The following is a 21,338-nucleotide window of genomic DNA, read 5'->3' on the forward strand; positions in this document are numbered from 1 at the left end:
CTTGGCACTCAGAGTCCACATTCGTGGGTCCAAGTCTTGGCTTTTCTCTACTCCTGACTGGGCACTGAAATATTTAATGTGTTAATGTAAGATGCAGTTACTTGGGTGGGTAGGAAAACATGCTGAATTAGAATGTACTACATAAATGTTAATTCTTGTTAGATTTTACAACCTGAAATTCTTTGTAAGTAATACTAGTTGATTTCTGAAAGAGGAATCCTTGGAAAGATGTTACTATATAGACCTTTGGTACATCAGATGTTATACAATTTCAGTTATCTCTGTTTTTCAGACAGTAAGCATTCAGTAAGAATACCACATGACTGCTGTTCATCCTATAGTCTAATTACCAAACAAATATGTACTCAGCCAGTCAGAAGCCTAATACAGAGTTTCAGCCTTAGTTATGGACTAAAATTAATGGCAGTAACTATAAACAGTGACAGATTGGATGGCAAACCGTCTACAGTCTCAATTTGCAATTTTATTTTTGGCAGAACTCATAGGTTTTGTGACCAACAATATATTGCAATCCGAGGGAAGAAATGGAAGCATTATGAGCCATTTTCAAAGGCTGTCACAAAATGCACGCTGTAATCACTGAACTGAAGAGAATGAGTCCTTCCTGATATGACAAGGTAGGGGCTGTTGTTTATATTGTTGCTATTATTACTTGAAAGACAGGGAATATATATATATATAATATTACATCTTTCAAAAGGGAGCAACGTGAAAGCTACGTGTATATAGCCAAAAGTTAGCCTGATACCATTCAGAATTAACAACAGACAACCCAAAAAGGAAATTCTGTTTCAGGGAGTGGCTCAAGCATCAAATGTTTAACAAAGGTGTAGTTTTGACTTATAAACATGGTTTGAAGCAATGCTGATATAAAACAACTGAAGATAAGACAAATCACAACAGATTTCAATTTTTCAAGTTTAAACTCTGGGATAGTACATTTAAAATTTTAAATTGAGCTACAGAAATGTACAAATTTACTCTTCCATATTTTAATCATATAAGCTATGAATTCATGAGTTATTAAAGTGAAACACCACTTGGGGCGCCTGGGTGGCTCAGTGAGTTGAGCGTCCTGCTTCGGCTCAGGTCATGATCTCACGGTTTGTAGGTTCGAGCCCCATTTCAGGATCTGTGCTGACAGCTCAGAGCCTGGAGCCTGTCTTGGGATTCTGTGTCTCCCTCTTTCTCAGACCCTCCCCTGCTCGTACTGTCTCTCTCTCTCTCAAAAATAAATAAAATGTGAAAAAATTAAAAAAAAATAATAAAGTGAAACACCACTAGTTTCATTCTCATTTTCTGTCTTCTGGTAGGATTACAGTAATATTCAAGGATTGGCCCAGATCTGTAAATAAAATTAAGCAATATCTACACACAGACCCCTACCCTCTTGTTTTACCTCCCTTAATTATTCTTAGGTCCCCAGCTAGATTGGCAATACGGGGAAATACTACTGTTCAGAAACATTTCTATGAAAAAAATCACAAACGGATAACACATATTTCAGAGATAAATTTACCACAATTGCAAGTATGATTGTATTTTGAGGGTGGGAAAAAAAAAGGTCTGATTGACATTTTTGTATGACAAGTGTAGAATATGAAAAGCAGAGAGGATTTTAAAGTTTGATGAAAAATTAATTTCATGTAAAACTTAAAGACAACACAGAAAGTGAGATACACTTTCATTTGTAATCAAACCTTTAACTAATCTCTACTCCTAGTGATTCATTTCACATCTCACTTTTTTTTACTGTCTATCAAATCACCTTGTTTTATTTTCTTCTCAGCACTTATCACCATCTAAAATTATCTCTGTGATATCTCTACTTGTTAATTAGCCATTGACCTTGCCAGCTTTGTTCACAGATGAGTCCCCTCACATCCAGCACTGTAACTGATACATAGAACCTCAAAAATATCATAATATTAAAATTATAATTAAAGGAAACATCAGTGGGGCATTCTCTTTAGATGTCTAGTCTCTGAAAGTTTTACAGATTCCATTCTTTTTTTTTTTTTTTTTAACTTCTGTCTTTCTTTTTCTCACTGTCTCTTTCTGGCGAGGAAGGAGAAGAAACATTTTGTTGTGAATGTTGAATGAAAAGTGTTCCTTGAATTGAAAATTTAAGAAAAGGCCACAGAAACATGGGCTTTTATTTACAGATCTTAGAGCCTGTGAAAAGACACATATTGTTAGATTCTTTCCAGAAAAAAAGCAAACCAAACCAGACATTAGCCGGCCTTGATTTAGATAAGCCACTGAAAAGTTTGACTTCTTCAAAAATCTGAAATCCAACTGTAGGTGTGGAATCTGATTAAATACACATGTTATAAAATAAGCAGTATTATAACTGCTTCTGTCTTTTGAATAGCCGTCTAGGAGAGTGCCTAAAACATGAATGGGCTCATTTGACTTCTGGCCTTTCTATTCAATAGCTATGTAATTTTAGGGAAGTTAGAAAACCTCTTCATGCTTAGGTTTTCTCATCTGTAATATGGGGATAATAATGAAAACTTCTTCTTAGCGTTGTCTTTGGAAAAATACATGGTATACGGAGGGTGCTCAAAGTTCTCTGTTATTATCTATTCCAAGATAAAGTGTCCAAAGTGATATCAATAGTACAAAATTATGTACCCTGACAAATATCAAATTGTCTTCGTAGAGAAACTTCAGACCAAGAGTAGTTAAGAGCATATGCTTTTATTTATTTATTTTTTTAATGTTTATTTATTTTTGAGAGAGAGAGAGAGAGAGACAGAATGCAAGCAGGGAAGGGCAGAGAGAGAGGGAGAAACAGAATCCGAAGCAGGCTCCAGGCTCTGAACTGTCAGCACAGAGCCGGACACAGGGCTCGAACTCACAAACCATGAGAGCCAAAGTCAGACCCTCAACCAACTAAGCCACACGGGAGCCCAAGAGCACATGCTTCTAACATGCCTTACATGGTCACCAGCTCCAGGCCTATCTACCCATATTTCTCAGACTGAGACTCACTTCAAGGAATAACAAATATTGAATAACTAATGTTAATTGGGGTGACAAATGACAGTATTTCCAACTTTCTCAGTCACTAGGAGGATTTAATAGCATCTTCCAAAGCAAAGTCATAGAAAGATAGCAAAAAGGGAAGAGTTGGAACACTAACCCAAGATTTGTGTTATCTCCCTTTCTGGCTACTGTCTTCTGAAGTAGGCCTGAGCAAACAGAAAAAATCACATCTAAACTATCAAGTCTTCGCCTCGAGGTATCCTATGAGGCATCTTGTGTCCTTCCTAGTAAAGGATCCTTAAACTGTGGTGTAATCTGAATATGCTAATGTGCCGATCTGAATCCTTTCTTATTCGACAAAGACGTATTAAGTGGCTACTGGCTGTGCCAGGTTTAGGGCCAGCTCTGCCTCTAGCCCTGGAAACAAACAAAACAAACCCAAGTATCAAGCCTCCCTACTGCTGTTTAACAACTTAGAATGTAGTCAGAGATGAGCAGTGCACATATTAGGCAAAACAAATCCGGTTCTGGGAGATGTAGGGAATTCTGATTTCAGAGATAAGAAATGGCAGTAAGTAAGCTTAGTAAGGAGGCAGGAGGGGAAAACTGTTGTCAGCAGAAGGAAGAACACAGAAAAAGCTCAGAGGCCAGATGCAGCAAGGTGGGTTCTAGAACTGCAAGTAATTTAGTACTTCCATTACTCAGGACTCCAGGAGAGACTCCTGATTCTCATTATACAACCGAATCTCCCGAGGAGCTGGGCTTTTCTCCCTCCCACCTTTCTCTCCCTTCCTTCCTTCCTTCCTTCCTTCCTTCCTTCCTTCCTTCCTTCCTTCCTTCCTTCCTTCCTTCCTCACATCCTTTCATCCTTCCTCCCTCCCTTCCTTCCTTCCTTTCTGCCTCCCTCCCTCCCTTCTTTCTATTTTGCTCTTTCCCTTCCTCCTTCCTTCCTTCCCTTCTTCCTTCCTTCTTTCCTCCTCCCTACCTCCCTTTCCTTCCTTACTCCCTTCCTTCCCTTCTTCCTTCCTTTCCCTTTCTCCCTCCCTCCCTCCCTCCCTTCCTTCCTTCCCTCCTCCCTTACTAAAACCCTCCTTTGAACCTCTCCTCTTTGCCCTCAAAGATTTAAGGTAATGGGTCAAGGGGTAGGGCACAGGCATTGGTATTTTTAAGTGCACCCCGGGTGATGCTGCAGTGCAAGAGGACGAAAACAGCTGAAGGTGGTATCAAACAGTAAGTCTGACCTTGACTGCTACAGAGAGTAACGTGGGCCACCCCTAGAGCAACAGGATGCCCTTAGAGTTTCATGTGTGGGTGGGGTATGCTCAGAGATTCACATTGACAAAAATACTCCTGCAAAACTGTGGGCGGAAGACTAATGAAACTGGAGGCAGAGACCACTTAAGAGGCTCATGTGGTAATCCAGATTACTGCTTATGGCTTTCCTGGTTATTTCGTAACCCTGGTCTTTTTTTTTTTTCCTAAAGTTTTATTTATTTTTGAGAGAGAGAGAGAGAGAGAGACAGCGTGAACCGGGGAGGATCAGAGAGAGAGTGAGATACAAAATCCAAAGCAGGCTCCGGGCTCTGAGCTAGCTGTCAGCACAGAGCCTGACGCAGGGCTTGAACCCACAAACTGTAAGATCATGACCTGAGCCAAAGCCAGAAGCTCAACTGACTGAGCCACCCAGGCACCCCAACCCTGGCCTCTTAAGTGGAGTAGCTTCCTTTCAAAAAACACATAGGCTATCCTTAACTGCTAAAACTTGAGGGGAAGCCACTGAACTGTGAATCCTTACAAATCACGGGGGCAATCAAACACGGGTTCTTAGCTCTACCTATATCAGCAGTCTTTTGGCACCCAAAAATTGTGTGTGACATTTTTGCTTTCCTGGGCATGTGCATTTTTGTAAGAGTGCTGGTCCACACTTCTCCTCAGCTCTGCACAGGGCTATCGGACCTCACAAGGCAGCCGCACACGAGGAAGGAGCACGTAGGGCCCTGCTGGGGATGAGGTGAGCTTATTTAGGAATTCTCTTCCCAATACAGCCGCTCTAATATATGGCTATTTTAAAAACTGTCTCTTAACTTGAATTCTCCTGTGGTTTCTAACATGAAAAAGCATCAGAATCATCCAGGGAGATCATGAGAAGTAGAGAGTTATGAAATTCATCTAAGAATTATTGAATGAGGACCTATAGGGGAGGGCAAAGTGATTTTAATAGTCAGGTTCGGAAACCACTGAGATACTTCTCTGCTTACAGAAATAGTTACTTTCGTTCTCGATGATCTTGCCTTTATTGTTATACATCTTCGTTATTAATGCATACAATTTGCATACAAACTGAACCAGAGACTTTCTTTTAAAATAATACATAAAAAATAATAAAAATAAATAAAAATAAGTCTCTGTATATGGGAACATATTTGTAACCCCTTTTAAAATTCTGGAGAATTTTTCAAGTGGAAGGTTTTTATTGTTTAGTCTGCATCTCTGTCCCCGCTCTCTCTAGCAAGAATTGTCATTCAAACCTTTTCTATTAGTACTGTTTCTACTTAAGGTTTTTGTGCCAAGGTGAAAATCATTCTAAATTGCCTTATCTCAGCACTTGAAATAAATGGATACTCTTTTTAAGAAAGAGGCTTCCTGGTTTGAGGAAATTATTTTCCCTCTCCTATGAATCTGGCCCTCCCGTGAATAGCCTTCTTATTTTCCTCTCCTTATGCTATCTGCTCCACATCTGGTATCCAATACAAGGCAGACACAGCATGTTATCAACTACAAGAAGAAAGAAACATAAGGCTCTTAGAAATCTTGGATCTCATTTATGGTACTATTGAAGGCGTACTCTGGAGTCTCTGAAAAGCTTTAGATGATTAAAAATGAAATGTAAGAATGTGTTGTCCAGGACAATTATGAAGGCGGAAAGGAAACCTTTTGTGTGTGGCTGGACTACTGCTATCTCCAAGGACAGCTTGGAATAGCGGCAGGAACACTGTGATATTCAGGAGGCCTGATTACGTAGGGTTGATACAGGTTTTGGTATTACTTCTTGTTCTACCAGATTTAATAATACAAATCTGACATAGTTGAGTATTCTAAATCACAGCAGCACACTTGCTGTTTTGATGCACAACTTTCTAAAAGAAATATTTCAAGTAAGTACCACAAAAAATAATCCAATCCCGGACAATCTAGTTTTTCAAAAATGAAGTTTTTAAAAAAGACGATTTAACTTTTAAGTCATCTCTACAGCCAATGTGGGGCTCCAAATTACAACCCCGAGATCAAGAGTTGCTCACTCTTCTGCCCCAGTGATGGTTTTATTGGGACTGGGGTTAGAATCTTCTGGCAAGTTTTGCTTGATACCTACTTCCTATTTTGTATTTTTTTCTACTGCTTCCTCTCAGGTTGCTTCTTCCCATATTTCTATATCTCACTGTAATCCTTCTCTTGTGTGGTTTATCCCTGTTTCTGAGTGAGTTTTGCACCCACAGCTCTGTGGGGCGTGGTGGAGGCTCTCAGGAGCAAGAATGCTTGTGTGCTCCTTTTATAAGGACAAGCACAAGAAAGGAAGGACCAGGAATTTGAAGGGAGATGGTCTGCATATGCAGTTTTTAATGTTTTACTTCCCATACACTCCCCATAATCATTCCTTTGCATTATGGGACTTATCTTCTATTAATTTTTTTCTTATTTAAGGTATCATTTCTTATCATTGTGGTAGTCATAGGTACCAGATTTCTTTAGGTTTAGTCATTGCTATCAGCCTAAAATACTATCAGGTGAAGAAATGAAGGCTGTCTCCAGAAGCCTGACAATTTTTTAATTTGTGTGAAAAAAACGTGTTCTGTGCCCCAAGTGTACTTCACGTCTATGTGAAAATCTTTCCTCTCCCTACATTTAAAATCACCCCATGAGAGAAGGACTTAAACCCAATGGTTTCAGGACTGCTCAGTGCAAAAAGGCTTTTCTCGTAGCAGTGGTTCTCAGTGGGTTGAGTTTGTCCCTACCTCCCGCCCTGCGACACTTAACAATATCTGGAGACATGTTTAGTTGTCAAAACTGAAGAGGTGCCACTGGCAGGGAACAGGTGCCTCTTCCGGGGAAGAGGAAGCTAAACACCCTACAGGACCCCCCAGGAGCTCCCCACGTTACCCACTGCCACGGAACAAGCAATGGTCCAGCCAAAATGTCAGTTGTGATGAGGCTGAGAAACCAACGCTGTTCTAGACTCTGGCTGGGCCTGTTAGCAAGACTTGCTTGATCCACGGGCAGCAATAGGAAGACGTGTTCATGAGACCTGATGCTGAGTCACCGATGATAATTGTGTGAACTTTGGGAAAACCGGCTCTGCTTGTTAGACTTGATGGGTGTGTATGTGTCTGCCAGACACTTGGTTTGTTTGTAATGGAAAGTGAAATGGAGTCTCTTAAGCAGGGATTGAGACAGATGGAGCACAATCTATTTAAAGACGGTAGACATGCTGCCCTTCAGTTGGTCTGCCTTCAGGTGGCCGTGGGACTTAGCAAGTCACCCCTTAGGGCCTCCATTATCTTATCTATAAATAAGGATTTGAACTAGCTTATTGCTTTCTGTTCCAAAATTGTATAATTAATGAAAAAATTACCTCACAATTAAATGGAACTATTTAATGTAATTTAGACTGGGCATCTTCTTAATCTGTAGTTCTCTAATTTTTTTTCATCAAAAACAAGAGTCATCCTTAAATATCTGTACTCAAGTTTTATTCTGTCAAATAAGCTTTTTACTCGAGGAAGACGGAGTATCCCTTGGTGTTTAAAGGTGGCCCATCTGTGATGTGCTTCTTATAGAACAATCTAGTTTGTATGGCCACTGGTTTTACCACTTACCTCGAAGAGCTGTCAGTGCTGCGCTACCAGACCCACAGCCACACCAACCTGGCTGACCAGTAAACTCCCTGGAAAAGATAGTAGGGAAGAATCAGGCCTGAGGAGAGCCATTGGGAATCACGGACTGTAATGACCTCAATCTTTATCCTGCACCACACCCTTCTCTGAAAACTCCCTGGGTCAATGGAGCATTCAAATGACTCATCAATGCCCAGAAGTTTGTAAGATGGGAGGAGGAAAAGAAAAGGAAATGGATCAAATAGTTGCCAAATACTGGGCATACACCACACTTTACACATGCTATCTGATTTAATCACCACAAATACCTGACAAAGTAGATAATATTAACATCCCCTTAACTGTTAAGAAACTATAGCTCAGAAAAGCGGACTTATTTACAAGCTATAGAAAACTGACTCAAGGGAACCTAAATAATAAAATTAATTTTTTGGGTCATGTGGCTAAGAAGTCTAGAGGTGGAGGTGGAGCTTGTTCCAAAGCCTTGAAGGATATCCCCATCGTCCCAGTTTCTAGTTCTCCTTGTGTTTTCTCAAGCCTTGGTTTTGGCTTGAGGCAACTCTGTGCCTCCCAGAAGGCCTAGGCTCTCCCTGCAGGAGCTCGGACCTCATTGCTAGAGAAGACTGTGGTGTCCACACAAGCTCCAGATTCACTCTTTCTCACTGGCTCTTGTCACATCACACATTTTCCCCAGAACTAATCACTCTGCGTTGAGGAGGATGAGTTGGTGCTGGAAAGTGTTGATTAATCAGGGCCCATTCCTGGTGTTGCTAGGTCAAAGCTACAAATTAGAAATGGATTGAATGCCTTACAGGAATACCTAGGTACCACTGGCAAGAAAAATTTGAAGGACTAGATACTAAGGTAGTAACTCAAACTCCATCAATGAGTTAGGAAATCACCAAAGTACCTGGAGTTTCTTGTACAAAAATTATTTTATTTTATTTTATTTATTATTTTTAGAGATGGAGTATCAGGAAAGACCAGAGAGAGAGAGAAAGAGAGAGAGAGAGAGAGAGAGAGAGAGAGAGAGAGAGAGAGAGAGAGAAAGAGAGAGAGAATCTCAAGCAGGCTCCACACAGTCAGTGCAGAGCCCTATGTGGGGCATACAAACCAAAAGATCATGACATAAACCAAAATCAAGAGTTGGACGCTTAACTGACTGAGCCACCTAGGTGCCCCACAAAAATAATTTTTAAACAAATCTAAATCCAAGTTGGAATTCAAGTATCGAATAGAAAAATTATTGTCAGAATCTGGGCGACTAAGCTTTAATTCCCAATCATGCTCTAGAAACTCTTGAGATTTTAGATTAGTAATTTAGAGTTTATTATTTAATGGTATTTTAAAGTTGGTCTAGATAAGGTGTAGAGACGAAACAACCTTTCCGCTAAGTGTAATTTTTGTTTACTGCTTATGTTACTGGGTATATTTCTCTCACTGATTGGTGGAAATCCTCATGAAAAGGAAACCAAGACAGATTGCTTCTTTGTATCCAACTCTCTCTGATCGTCTTGGAATGGGGTCATAAGAAAGAATCTGGAAGATCTCTAGATCCACCCTGGTATCTTTTTCCCTACGCATCTTCCCAGTTTCCAAAGATGACTCCCTTTGTTTTTAGCTGTGAGTTATTTTATCATTATTAATATGACAATTTCTAAGGTAGTTTGAATCAGTTTCATACGATTAAAAATAATAAAGTTAACAATTTTAACAGGAAGACTACATTATTATTCCTATTGCAGAGATTTTTCTCTCCATAATGTAAAATGTAAATGTCTTTAATTAAGAGAATTTATATGGGCTGAGGGAGATTATCAGAGCAGCAGCCATTTACTCTGTAGAAACAAAGACCATGGAGTGTGGATGTTAAATTTACTTGTCCTCAAGAAGTGAAGAGAAATCAATAAAATGTATTCTGAAATAGAAGGATTTATATTAGTTGGATTTTGCAGCCTTTACTTGTGCAAATGAACATCAGTTAAGAGAAAAAAAAAACAGGTTTCTGATCTGTCACAAAACTACCAATATGCCAAAATTGTCTTTGATTATCCACATCCCACCTGGATGGAAAATCTACTCCCCCTTTTTAAAAATTACTTGTTTTGCGAAGTCAGAAACCTAACATTGGACAAAACAGTGCTTGTGAAGAAATTAGGACAAAAATGTCAAATATTAATTTTTTGGTTTAACCTCAGGCTACATTTTGACCACAGGGAAGAAGTAATTTTAAAAACAAAACAAGACCTCCTTTATAAACATTAGATTTTAAAACAGAAATCCGACCACAACACTGAAATGATGATGAAGCCCTTTGTAGACTTATTTAGAAGCACTGATTGTCTGTGGGCAGAAGTCAGAGTTGGCCTCCTGCTGATCCGTCTTCTTCCGGGCCCAGCTCAGGACAGCATGGTTTCAATCACCAAGACATGCATGGTATATTCAGAGAAGAGTGACTTTGGTAGTGAAAGGCCTCAAAACAAACTGGACTCATGTCCAGTCTGGATTTGTTGAATGAATGTGGATGTTTAACCTAGGAAACGGCAGGACGTTGCTTCTTCCTCCAAATAACCCAGAGGTAACTTGACAGAGAACTAAGTGCCTTATTCTGTGGCTCCTTAAGGAAAACCAGAAGCAGTGAAAGGAGGCTCAAGAAAGTGGCTAAGTACACAAATGATAGAGTCCAAAGTCGGGGGTTCAAATTCCTGTTCCACCAGATACTAATTATCTAAGCTTGGCAAGATATTTACCACTCTGAGGCTCAATTTCCCTGTCTGATAAGTAGGGAAAATAACAGCTAGCTTGGAGGGTTATTATGATAATCAAATGAGTCAACAGTGTACGCAGAGTGTGAAGTGTAGCAACGCGTATTATGAGGGTTTAACACATGGCAGCTGAATGGCTGCCTCATAAATCGTCATCACACTGTTACTCTTACTGGTGAGAAGTATTCAAGGATAAAAATTCTTGCCTTTGGAAGCAGTAATTTCAGCTATCACTAGAGATATTCCTTATCTGGAATATGGGTTTCGATCACCTGATCTAGATTTAAATTGCAGTTCTAACATTTACTAGCTCTGTTACCTTGAATAAGATATTTAATTTGTATAAGCCTCAGTTTTCTTGTCTTACATGATGATAATAACATCTCTTTCACAAGTGTGATTTTTTCCTGAGGAATGTCTATAATAGTCAAGACAAGCATATGATTTTTTTGAGCATGTTCTTAGTTCCAGACACCATTCTAAATGCCTTATGTGCCTACATTTACTTAATCCTCTCAACTAGGAAGAGATTATGACTATTTTCCCATTTTATAGATGAGGAAACTGAGGCAAACAAGATTAAATCATTTCTCCAAGGTCATACAGTTAATAATACGGGGAAGAGGGGCACCTGGGTGGCTCATTCGGTTAAGCGTCCGACTTCGGCTCAGGTCATGATCTCACAGTTCCTGGGTTCAAGCCCCGCATCGGGCTCTGTGCTGACAGCTCAGAGACTGGAGCCTGCTTCGGATTCTGTGTCTCCCTCGCTCTCTGTCCCTCCCCCACTTGTGCTCTGCCTATCTCTGTCTCTCAAAAATAAGTATATGTAAAAAATTTTAGAAAAAATAATAAGGGGAAGAACAGGAATCATGAGCTGAAGATGTCTGGCTCCTGGGGTCATGGTCATGACCATCCCCAACACAGTGCTTTACATGAGCATATATTTGTTCATTCCTTCCCCATGCCCTGGAAGATCACTTAGATTCGTACAGAGTCAAACTTTCAAGGGTGTTAATTCAAGAGTCTGGACTTACCTTTTTTGAATGCCAATACATGAACTAGGGTTCGATTGCCAGTACGAAAGATCACTTTGAAATGTACTAATGGGAAGAATAAATCTAATGAATATGTTCCAAAACTGAGTATAAGCTAATCCCACAGTCTGCAGATACTGTGGATAACGTAAATAAACAAAAAGAAGCAGGGGCACCTGGGTGGCTCAGTCAGTTTAGTGTCTGACATCAGCTCAGATCATGATCTCATGGTCCATGAGTTGCAGCCTTGCAGTAGGCTCTCTGATGTCAGTGCAGAGCCCACTTCAGACGCTCTGTCCCCTTATGTCTCTCCCCCTCCCCTGCTCTCTCTTTCTCCCTCTCTCTCAAAAATAAGTAAACATTTAAAAGAATCAAAGGTGTCGGGTATATTGCGTGTAAGCTAAATGGGTATGGAAACTCTCCCTCTACCTCAGGCACTCAAGGCTGTGCAATTTAAACGGAGTGGGAGGAGCAAAATCTGGGGACAGGGAAGATTTGGTCTGTGAAAAACATCCTTAATCACAGTATGTATACAATAGGAAGGAGGTGAACTTTCAGCTCGGGCATAATACTTAGGAAAGAAAAATAACCAGTTAGGAAAGGGGATCAGTGACCTCCAAGTCCTGTAAAGATGGGTCCCCTGAAGAACTCTGTTCCGATAGCTGAGTAACTGTGACAACTGACCGGTGTTGACAAACAGTGAGAGAGTGTGTGTGTGTGTGTGTGTGTGTGTGTGTGTGTGTGAATGCACACAAATTCATACACATACATATGTATTTCAAGATCATACCCATAAGAATAATTTCAATAAATCACCTGTCACTCCTTATTCCTTAGCTAATTATGTCGACAAAAGAGTTTCCTCCAGGTTTGGGTATAGAATACAGAAGGAGAAAAAAAAAGTTTTGTAATCCTTCAGTTGGAATTTGATTCACAGCCAAATTAATTTCTCTTTCCAGTGTTTTGTGTTTTTTCCCCTTCCCTGAACAGGGCTTGGGAAATGATGAATATCTTCCGTGAGAGCAAACACACATATTTTGGTTCCCCGGATTCTATCATGGCGTAAATACCTAAAGGAGATATCAGTGTTGTGAAAACTCCAAAGTAGCTGGAAGGCAGACATGCAATGGGGAATTTTCCAGAATGCACTTTGACAGCAAGTTGTGGTGGAATGCTGAGCGGGGAGGAGAAGATGACATTTGGTAATTCTCTAACTCCTGAGAGGAGAGAATGACTCAAGTGTTTCTAAAGAAGCAGAACAGTGTATGTATCAGAATAAGAGATGGGCAAAATAAATAACTGCTGTTGTGGGAGATAAAGGGATAGAAATGACTTATTGTGAAGGAAAGGCCTTTACAAAATTGTAGTGGACTCGAAAGACTATTTTTAAAATTTACTGTGAGTGCCAGATAATAATGAAAAACATCTGTGCATCTTTTCCCAAATAACAGATAAATAAAATATAAAGTGAACATGGAGTAGAGATTTTGTCCCTTTTACACTGGGAAGAATTGCTATCTCACTTGCACATTTCTACAGCCAATTAGAGGGAAATCGACTCCTTGGGTGCCATCTAGTGGCTAAGTGAAGGAGGCAACTAAAAGAGTTGGAATTTGTTTTATTTCCTACACAGGAAAAAAAAAATGAGTATAATGAAACAGGAATAAGGCATTAGTTTGAAACTTATTAAAGAAATCAACACCCATTAGTATAAGAAATAATTTGGAGGTGACTTGGATAAGGCAAGGATTTTGCCTTTTAGTTTTTGCTCAATTCCCAGCACCTAGGAAGACATCCAGCATGCGGTGTAAACATGATATTAGCCTGTTTGAAACAAAATGAATAAATGGAGACAAATATTATAAAATTTGAGAGACCATATATATCTTATTATGCATAGATATTTCACCTACCCAGATTTTTTTAAAGGTATGGTACAACTTTTACAAGTGATTTTAAGTAACAAATTAGAATTGTTTGCATTAAAGCCTTCTTATTGTAGATTTTCCAAAATCATGTTAGGAGTTCTTTGCAGAATTTCAAATGAAATATCAGCAAGTCTAGACTATTCAAGCTCTAAAATTCATATTACCTGGTATTATCTGCTAATTTCTTTATCTCTTTCTTTTTTCTCTTCTTTTATTTTGTACATTTTCAGGAATAGAAGGAGGAGATTAAGACACATTGTATCTTTCTGATGAGCTAGTTGTCTTATTTATACATTAATTTACGTAATCTTCACAAAGAAGACAATTGGATAGTTTAAAACCCTGAGGCTCAGAGGGTTAGTTTACATTGCCGTAGAATCCACCCATGGTTTTTGGTTTGAAAGCTTGTCATTTTTGTACCATTGCCTATGTCCAAGAAGTTGGTTTAGAGTTGGGCATGTAACCAGCTTATGGCCAATGACACAGAGAAGAGGTCTTCCAGAAAATTTTCTCACTCATCTTGCATAGAAAGAAATTCAAAAATGCTTTCTTTTCTGCTTCTTGGCGTTGGTTTCTGAAAATGTGATGTCTGGAGTTGCTGCAGTCATCTTGTGGCCATGAGGGGAATGAGTTCACATACCAAGGATGACGAAGTAAATAGATGGAAGATGGGCGTTTTTGACATTATGGGAGCAACTAAGCTAAACAACTCAGAGCCTGCTCAGCCTTGAACTTCTTGTTACGTGGATGATAAAGAACCTCCTTTCAAATTCATTTAGAGATTTTTTTTTTCTGTTGCAGCTGAAAACGTCTTAATTAAAACAGATTAGTGGAATAGATGAGATAAATAATCAGAAATTGTTTAAACACTATTAGAAAATAAAATTAACATGAGTCTTATTTTAATAAATCAGAGAGATAATCCTGAATTTAAAAAAATCAACAAATGACACATTGAAAAAAGTCTAACAAAACGTACTTGGTGAACTTTAAATTGTGGAGGAAGGAGCTAAATTCCATAGAGAACAATACAAAAGACAAGAAAACAGAAACCCTGATTACTACTTCATGGGTGCCACAATTTAATAGACTGCTCAAAACTAAGCTTTAATAACTTTCTCAAATGGTGTTTCATGCAAATAAAAAAATAAGTCAGATGTCAACACAGAGGACCCATATTTCAATAAGCATTGCAGTTTACTGAAAGTGGTGCTCACATAATTTTATACAACAATATAGATGTTAATCCAAATTCACTTTGTTCTTCCCGTGACTCAGGTTACTGAGTGATGCCGGGAAGTGATTCGAAAAGTGAATTTTCCACACTGAATTCTAAGTTCCAAGTACTACATGTATTTCCCATATAATTAAATGAAACTACTTTTTAGCTCTCTACTTTTATTTTCTGGAAAACAAATCTAGGTATGAAACCATCCCTACCCCTGCCAAAAAGATATAAACATTCTAATTGAAGTGAAAATTAAAAATAGGGGGTGCCCGGGTAGCTCAGTTGGTTGAGTGTTTGACTTGTGATTTCAGCTCATGTCATGATCTCAGGGTTGTGGGACTGAGCCCCACATCAGGCTCCGCACTGAACATGGAGCCTGCTTAAGATTCTCCCTCCCTCCCTCCCTCTCTCTCTCTCTCTCTCTCTCTCTCTCTCTCTCTCTCCCTCTCTCTCTCTCCCTCCCCCTCCCTCCCTCCCTCCTTCCCTCTACCCTTCTCCCCCATTGGTGTGCACTCTCTCTGAAAAAAAAGAAAGAAAGAAGAAAATAGTTTATTAGAAGAAATTCTGATAAAAGATGAAAATGAGTGAAATAGGGGCGCCTGGGTAGCTCAGTCAGTTAAGCCTCTGACTCTTGATTTCAGCTCAGGTCATGACCTCATGGTTTCGTGGGTTCGAGCCCCATGTCAGTCTCTTCTCACTGTGTGGGATTCTCCCTCCCTCTCTCTTTCTGTCCCTCCCCAACCCTCACTATCTCTGTCTCTCTGAAAATAAATAAATAAGCCTTTCAAAAAGAAAATAAGAGGAATATTTTCAAAATTAACTGAGGTGTTGATTTTAGTAAATATACAATTACTTGGATTAAATCTAAAGAGCAAGACTTGAAAGTTATAGCCATTTGCACTGTGTTGTGTCTCAGCAGACACACACTCACACAGACACAAAACAAAGTCAACACAAAACAAACTGAAATGATCGGCCCTTTTGGATAAGACCTGAATCATTTCGTTTGAAATGAATTTTTGTGGTAAAAGATTAAAAAGTCAACACTTTATTCTTCTCTTTGCCTTTCTTGAGAAGCAGTAACTGGAAGAGGTTAGTGGGGAAACGGACACCCCTTAGTCATCCTGTCTCTCTTCTTGCTTCCATTGGGTAGGTAGAGCTGTCTGGTCCATCCAATCAACTTCCAGTAAAAGTGAATTTCTTCTTACCTCATAGGAAAATGTGGTTTACAATTCGGTACAACTTTGAAGAAGTCATTCTCTTACCTTCCTACGTTTCAAAACATATTTTGCCACTTTCACTGTGATCAATAATGTAATAGATTTCAAGTCTGAAAGAATTTATGTGTAAAACCATCATTATATCACAGCTTAGAGACATTCTCAAGAATATTTTTCTTATGTGTGGTATTTTTCATTAATGTCATCTATGCCTCTTTACAATTATGTCATAAGTTATAATAAATCAAACAATAAAATTATCATACCTTCAGAACGTGCCTATGAAATAGGTGTGTTATTCCCATTCTACAGATATAGAAACTGAGTCTGAGTAAAAGAATCAATCATTTGAGATCTCACAGCTATCAAGTGGCAGAACCAGGATTTGAACCTAAGCAGACTGAACATAAAAACTCTGGCAATAGCAAGCAATCTTAATTCCCTTGCTCTGGTGAGACAATAATTATTTTAATTAGCTTGTTAAAATTATGTGAGAAAGGATCACTCCTCATGGTTGGTGGGGATGTAAAGTGGCAAACCCTTTTGCCAACAGCTTAGTCATTTCTTATAAAACTCAACATGCATCTACCATATGGCCAGGCAATTGCACTCTTGGGCATTTAGCCCAGAGAAATGAAAACTTGTGTTTGTGCAAAAATCTGAGTACAAATGTTCATAGTGGTTTTATTTCTAATCGCCCCAGCCTGGGAATAATCCAGTTGTCCTTCAGCAGGTAAATGGTTAAAGAATTCAGCTATACCCTGGAATACTACTCAGCAGTAAAAATGAAGGAGCTGTTGGTATACACGGCTACTTGTGTGCATCTCCAGGGAGTTACGCTGAGTGGAGAAAGCCATTCCTAAAAGGTTAGGTACAGACTTTACTTGCATAACATTTTTTGACATGGAAAAATCATGGAGAGCAGATTTGTCATTGTCAGTGGTGAGGGCTAGGGTGACTAGGTAGAAGACAGTAGATGTGGTCACAAAAAGGCAATAGTAGGGAGCCTGGTGGTGAAAGATCCACAAATCTACACAGGTGATAAGATTACATAAAACTAAATGCACACACACACACACACACACACAGCCGTAAGTGAAACTGGGGACATTTGGGTAAGATCTGTGGATTCCTTCAGTGTCCATATCCAGTTTTGATATTGTAGTGTGTTTTTGCAGGTTATCATTGGAGGAAAACTGAGTCAAAGGCACATGGGATCTCTGTGTTATTTTTTAGATCTACCCGTGAATCTATAATTATCTCACAATGAAAAGTATAATTAAAAAAGCGTTGTATGTCATCCTATTACCCTCAAATTATTTTGCCACATCCCTAAGAAAAATGAACTAAAAATTTTATAGTACGTATTTTTAGCCACAATGTGAAATGTAAAAATGAGGTTTCATTCATCAAGTAAAGCAGCCACCCTCCATCGGTCTGTTGCCTTTACTGTCAGTAATGCACCCACTAACAAGTGATGCTGTAATTCCACATCTCTGTGCTCTACCAACATGCATTATACAGTGTTGTTGGGTTTGTTTTTTTTTTTTTTTGAAGTGTGAAAAGAAATCCCTTAACGGTGCAGCTTTCCTCTTGCATTAATTCATTATCTGTGCCTGGGCATCTATGTCTGGTTTTCATTTTCTTTGTGTGGCCAATGTCAAAGACATCAATTTTTAAATTTGAATCTGTTTTATTTGTCAGTGCCCACTGATTTTAAAAATATACAGAATATGAGCCATTTCTCTTTCTTTAAAAAAATGGCATAAGAGTTCTTTTCACCTTTGATTTGAACAGGATGGAAGGGAAATATCTTTGAAGAAAACAGGTTTTAAAGTCTGCTTTCTTGAAGCACAGTACTAATGAATCAAGGCGGCCTGAAGTTACACGGCTTCTGGTTTGAGCTGTCATTTTCTTCACTCACTCTGGCCCCGAATTCCCCAGCTTCTGCTCCCTGCCACTTTTGTTCAACCTGTGCCTGTTATTGGTGTTGATATAATATACACAAAGCGAGACTTGCCTTTATGGTTACCATGGAAACACAGCTTATTAATAAAAGTCTTCCTTCTGAAAGGAATTGTGATGTGATGCACTCACCCGGGTCTGTAAGCAAGTTTTCCACATTCTGAGATTACATATTTAATAAAGAACTAGCTCTGAAAAATTAACCTCTGGCATATACTCTCCCCTTCAGTGACCTTCTACTGTTTCACAAGATGTTCATTATTTTTCCAGTGGTGTGACCACATCCTTCTGGCACAGGGAACTAAGTATAATAAGTGAAGCAGGGAATAGTTCTCTTCTTCCCTACGCCACCCTCCTTCCAGTTTAAAAACTTGTGACAATTATTTACATAATTGCCTCCTTGCCCTTTGCCCCAGTCAAAATTGTGGCCGGGTAGACTTTGTAACTGTATCCAATCTCAAGGCGCCTGCAGTTGGCCTGATCCAGTTGCGAACTTTATTGCCCATTGTCTCATATCATGTGTTTGTCCTGTATGTTCGCATGTCACTTGCACCGACTGTGAATGAATCGGGGCAACAGCACGCTGTCCTGTGCTAACTATACATCCCTCTCTTCCTTCCTTCTTCCTGGCCTTCCTCACTTAGGGGTGAGCAATAAACCACTCAGCTGACAAATGTTTATTAAGCTCCTACTGTGTGCCTCGTACATTCTAGGGGCTAGAGATACAGCAGTGAATAAGATATGTTTCTAGATTTTAGTTATATTTGGAGAAAACTAGATTTGCTTTGAGTATAAACAATTTTTTCCTTTTGCCCCTTTCGATTAAAAAAATGCCACTGCACCTGTTTTGTTGGTACTGTTCATCACTGAGACCCCTGTGTTCCTCATCCAGCCACATAAAAATGACAGTTATAAAGAGAAAAGTTAAAAGGATACAGCATTGCTCAAAAGCAGTGTCAGTAACTTTGAAGGGAAAGTAGTGGGGTGGAAGTGAGCCTCTTAAGCTCCAGAAAGAAAAGCTAGAGAACGGCCGACATTTTAGCTCCTGCAGTGTGAGCAGATCAGGACACAGAAATCTGTCCATTGCTTGAAATAAAGGCCTGGGGTAAGGAGCACCCCAGCCCATGAAAGGAAGAGAAAAACAGCTTTTGACCAACATCTGGGGTTACAGCTTATATAAAGTCACTTAGCCAGGATGAAGGGGCAGCAGAAACGCCTGACACCCAGGACTCGTGCTCACCTGCCCACGGACATGGTGCCTGCATCGGTGTTTGTTTCAGGATCATCCCTGGGGGAGCTCAGAGTCTGGACTGGAGTTCCCAGTGGTCGAGGTGCTGTGGCAGTGGGAGAGGTCAGTGTACAGACAGCGTAAGAAAACAAGCAAAGAATGTGGGAGCAAAAAACAAACAAAAACCAAGCCAAAACAAAGCAAAAAAAATAACTCTCCTAAAAATGAGCTTGAAAACCAAAATTCCAAAGGACATAGGAAATATAAAGATAACCCAGAAAGTGAAAGATTGGGGTACATAATCACTTTGGGTAAAGTGAAAGTACCAGAGCAATCCAAAAAATTAAAGCAAGTATGTTTAAAAATTTAACGAGATTTTTCAGAGTGAGAAAATATAACTCTTAAGAATATAAAGATTATGAAAAACAAAAGTGGTAACATATGCAAAGAATCAAGCAAAACCTTGGAAAGGTAAAATATTACTATTATAGACAAAATAGCAAATAGAATGAACTCAAGACAATGCAGTTGGAAAGAAAATTTTAAAACATTAGAAACCTGAGTGGTTCAGTTGGTTAAGCGTCCGACTCTTGATTTCGGCTCAGGTCATCATCTCGTGGTCCATGAAATTAAACCCTGCACTGGGCTCCATGTTGCCAGCACAGAGCCTGCTTGGGATCCTCTCTCTCTCTTGCTCTCTCTCTCTCTCTGTCTCTCTCTGTCTCTCAATAAATAATAAACACTTAAAAGAATAAAAAAATTAGGAAAAAAGTGCTGAGAAATATACACAGAATCCAGCCCCAGGGGTAAGACACTGAAAATACATATATTAAATAGCAGTCAAGAGATACTGGTACAGTATAGAAAGCCTCCAAAAGTTTTTTTTTTTTAAAAGAAAGTAATAGCTGAGAAGCAATAATTAAAGATAGGTTGGAAATTATATAGAACTAAAGAGAATAAAATTTCACTTTGAAATACAACATAGTACTTAGCAGGATATATTAAAAAAATAGACAATTACATATTTCAATGAGAAGATTCCCCCAAATAAGCCTTTGTCCATTATGAAAATGTAAACTTCAAAGGGTGTTAGTGAAACAGTGAATTGTCTACTTATAGAATTTATTACTTTATTCACACATATACTTAAATTACATATTATTCAAATACAGTAATTTAGAAATACTGTTTATTCTTCCCCACTCACACTTTAAAAAATTATTCAACCTTTTCAAATGAATCTTTGACATCAGCATCTTTGTCAGTAGAGTATTTTTTTTAAGTTTTTTAAATGTTTACTAATTTTTGAGAGGCAGAGAAAGAGAGAGAGCGAGACAGAGCACAAGTGGGGAGGGGCAGAGAGAAAGGGAGACAGGGAATCCAAGGCTCCAGGATGTCAGCGCAGAGGCCCATGTGGGCTCACGCTTCCTGACCTCGAGCATGACTTGAGCTGGTTAGACATTTAACCAACTGAGCCACCCAGGTGCCCCTGTCGTAGAATGCTTTTCAAGCACCACAGCAGCGTCACCTGTATGTCACTTGCTCTGAGATCGTATTTTATGACTGTATGTTCAGTGTTGGCACTAGACAACACACACATACATTCGTATAGTTTTGTTTTAATTTTTATTCTTCTTCTGGGCTTATATTCCTCACCCTCATAATGCAAAAACCACTATTGCTTTTTTAAAAAGATATATTTATTGATTTTGAGAGAGAGAGAGAGAGAGAGAGTGTTCCTGCATGTGGGAGAGGGGAGGGGCGGAGAGAGAGGGAGACAGAGGGTCCACAGCAGGGCTCTGCACTGTCAGTGCAGACCCGGATGCTGGGCTCCAATTCAAGGTGTGAGATCATGACCCGAGTTGAAATCGAGTTGGACTCTTAACCAACTGAGCCACCCATGCGTCCTGAACCACTCTTGCTTTTTACACTAATCTTTAAAAGCCGTATTTGTGATGGCCTCCAAACCTTGCAAACATAAACTCAATTCCAGGAATAAATATTGAAATTGTTAATCTTCTTTGCCTTTTTAAATACTAATTTTAGCATATGATCTTTGTAAAGTTCAA

At 39.2% G+C, this 21,338-nt stretch overlaps 1 long non-coding RNA gene across 1 annotated transcript in view; it reads left to right on the forward strand.

The window, feature by feature from the left end:
* The window catches only part of LOC115292112, a 59,135-nt gene extending 58,503 nt beyond the window's left edge, over window positions 1-632 (forward strand). Inside the window, exon 5 of the long non-coding RNA XR_003908811.1 lies at window positions 498-632. This is a non-coding gene — a long non-coding RNA (uncharacterized LOC115292112). The remainder of the gene's footprint in view (window positions 1-497) is intronic.
* The last annotated feature ends 20,706 nt before the right edge of the window (window positions 633-21,338 follow it).

This window comes from Suricata suricatta, chromosome 5 (genome assembly GCF_006229205.1).
Source record: "Suricata suricatta isolate VVHF042 chromosome 5, meerkat_22Aug2017_6uvM2_HiC, whole genome shotgun sequence".
Lineage (NCBI taxonomy): Eukaryota > Metazoa > Chordata > Mammalia > Carnivora > Herpestidae > Suricata > Suricata suricatta.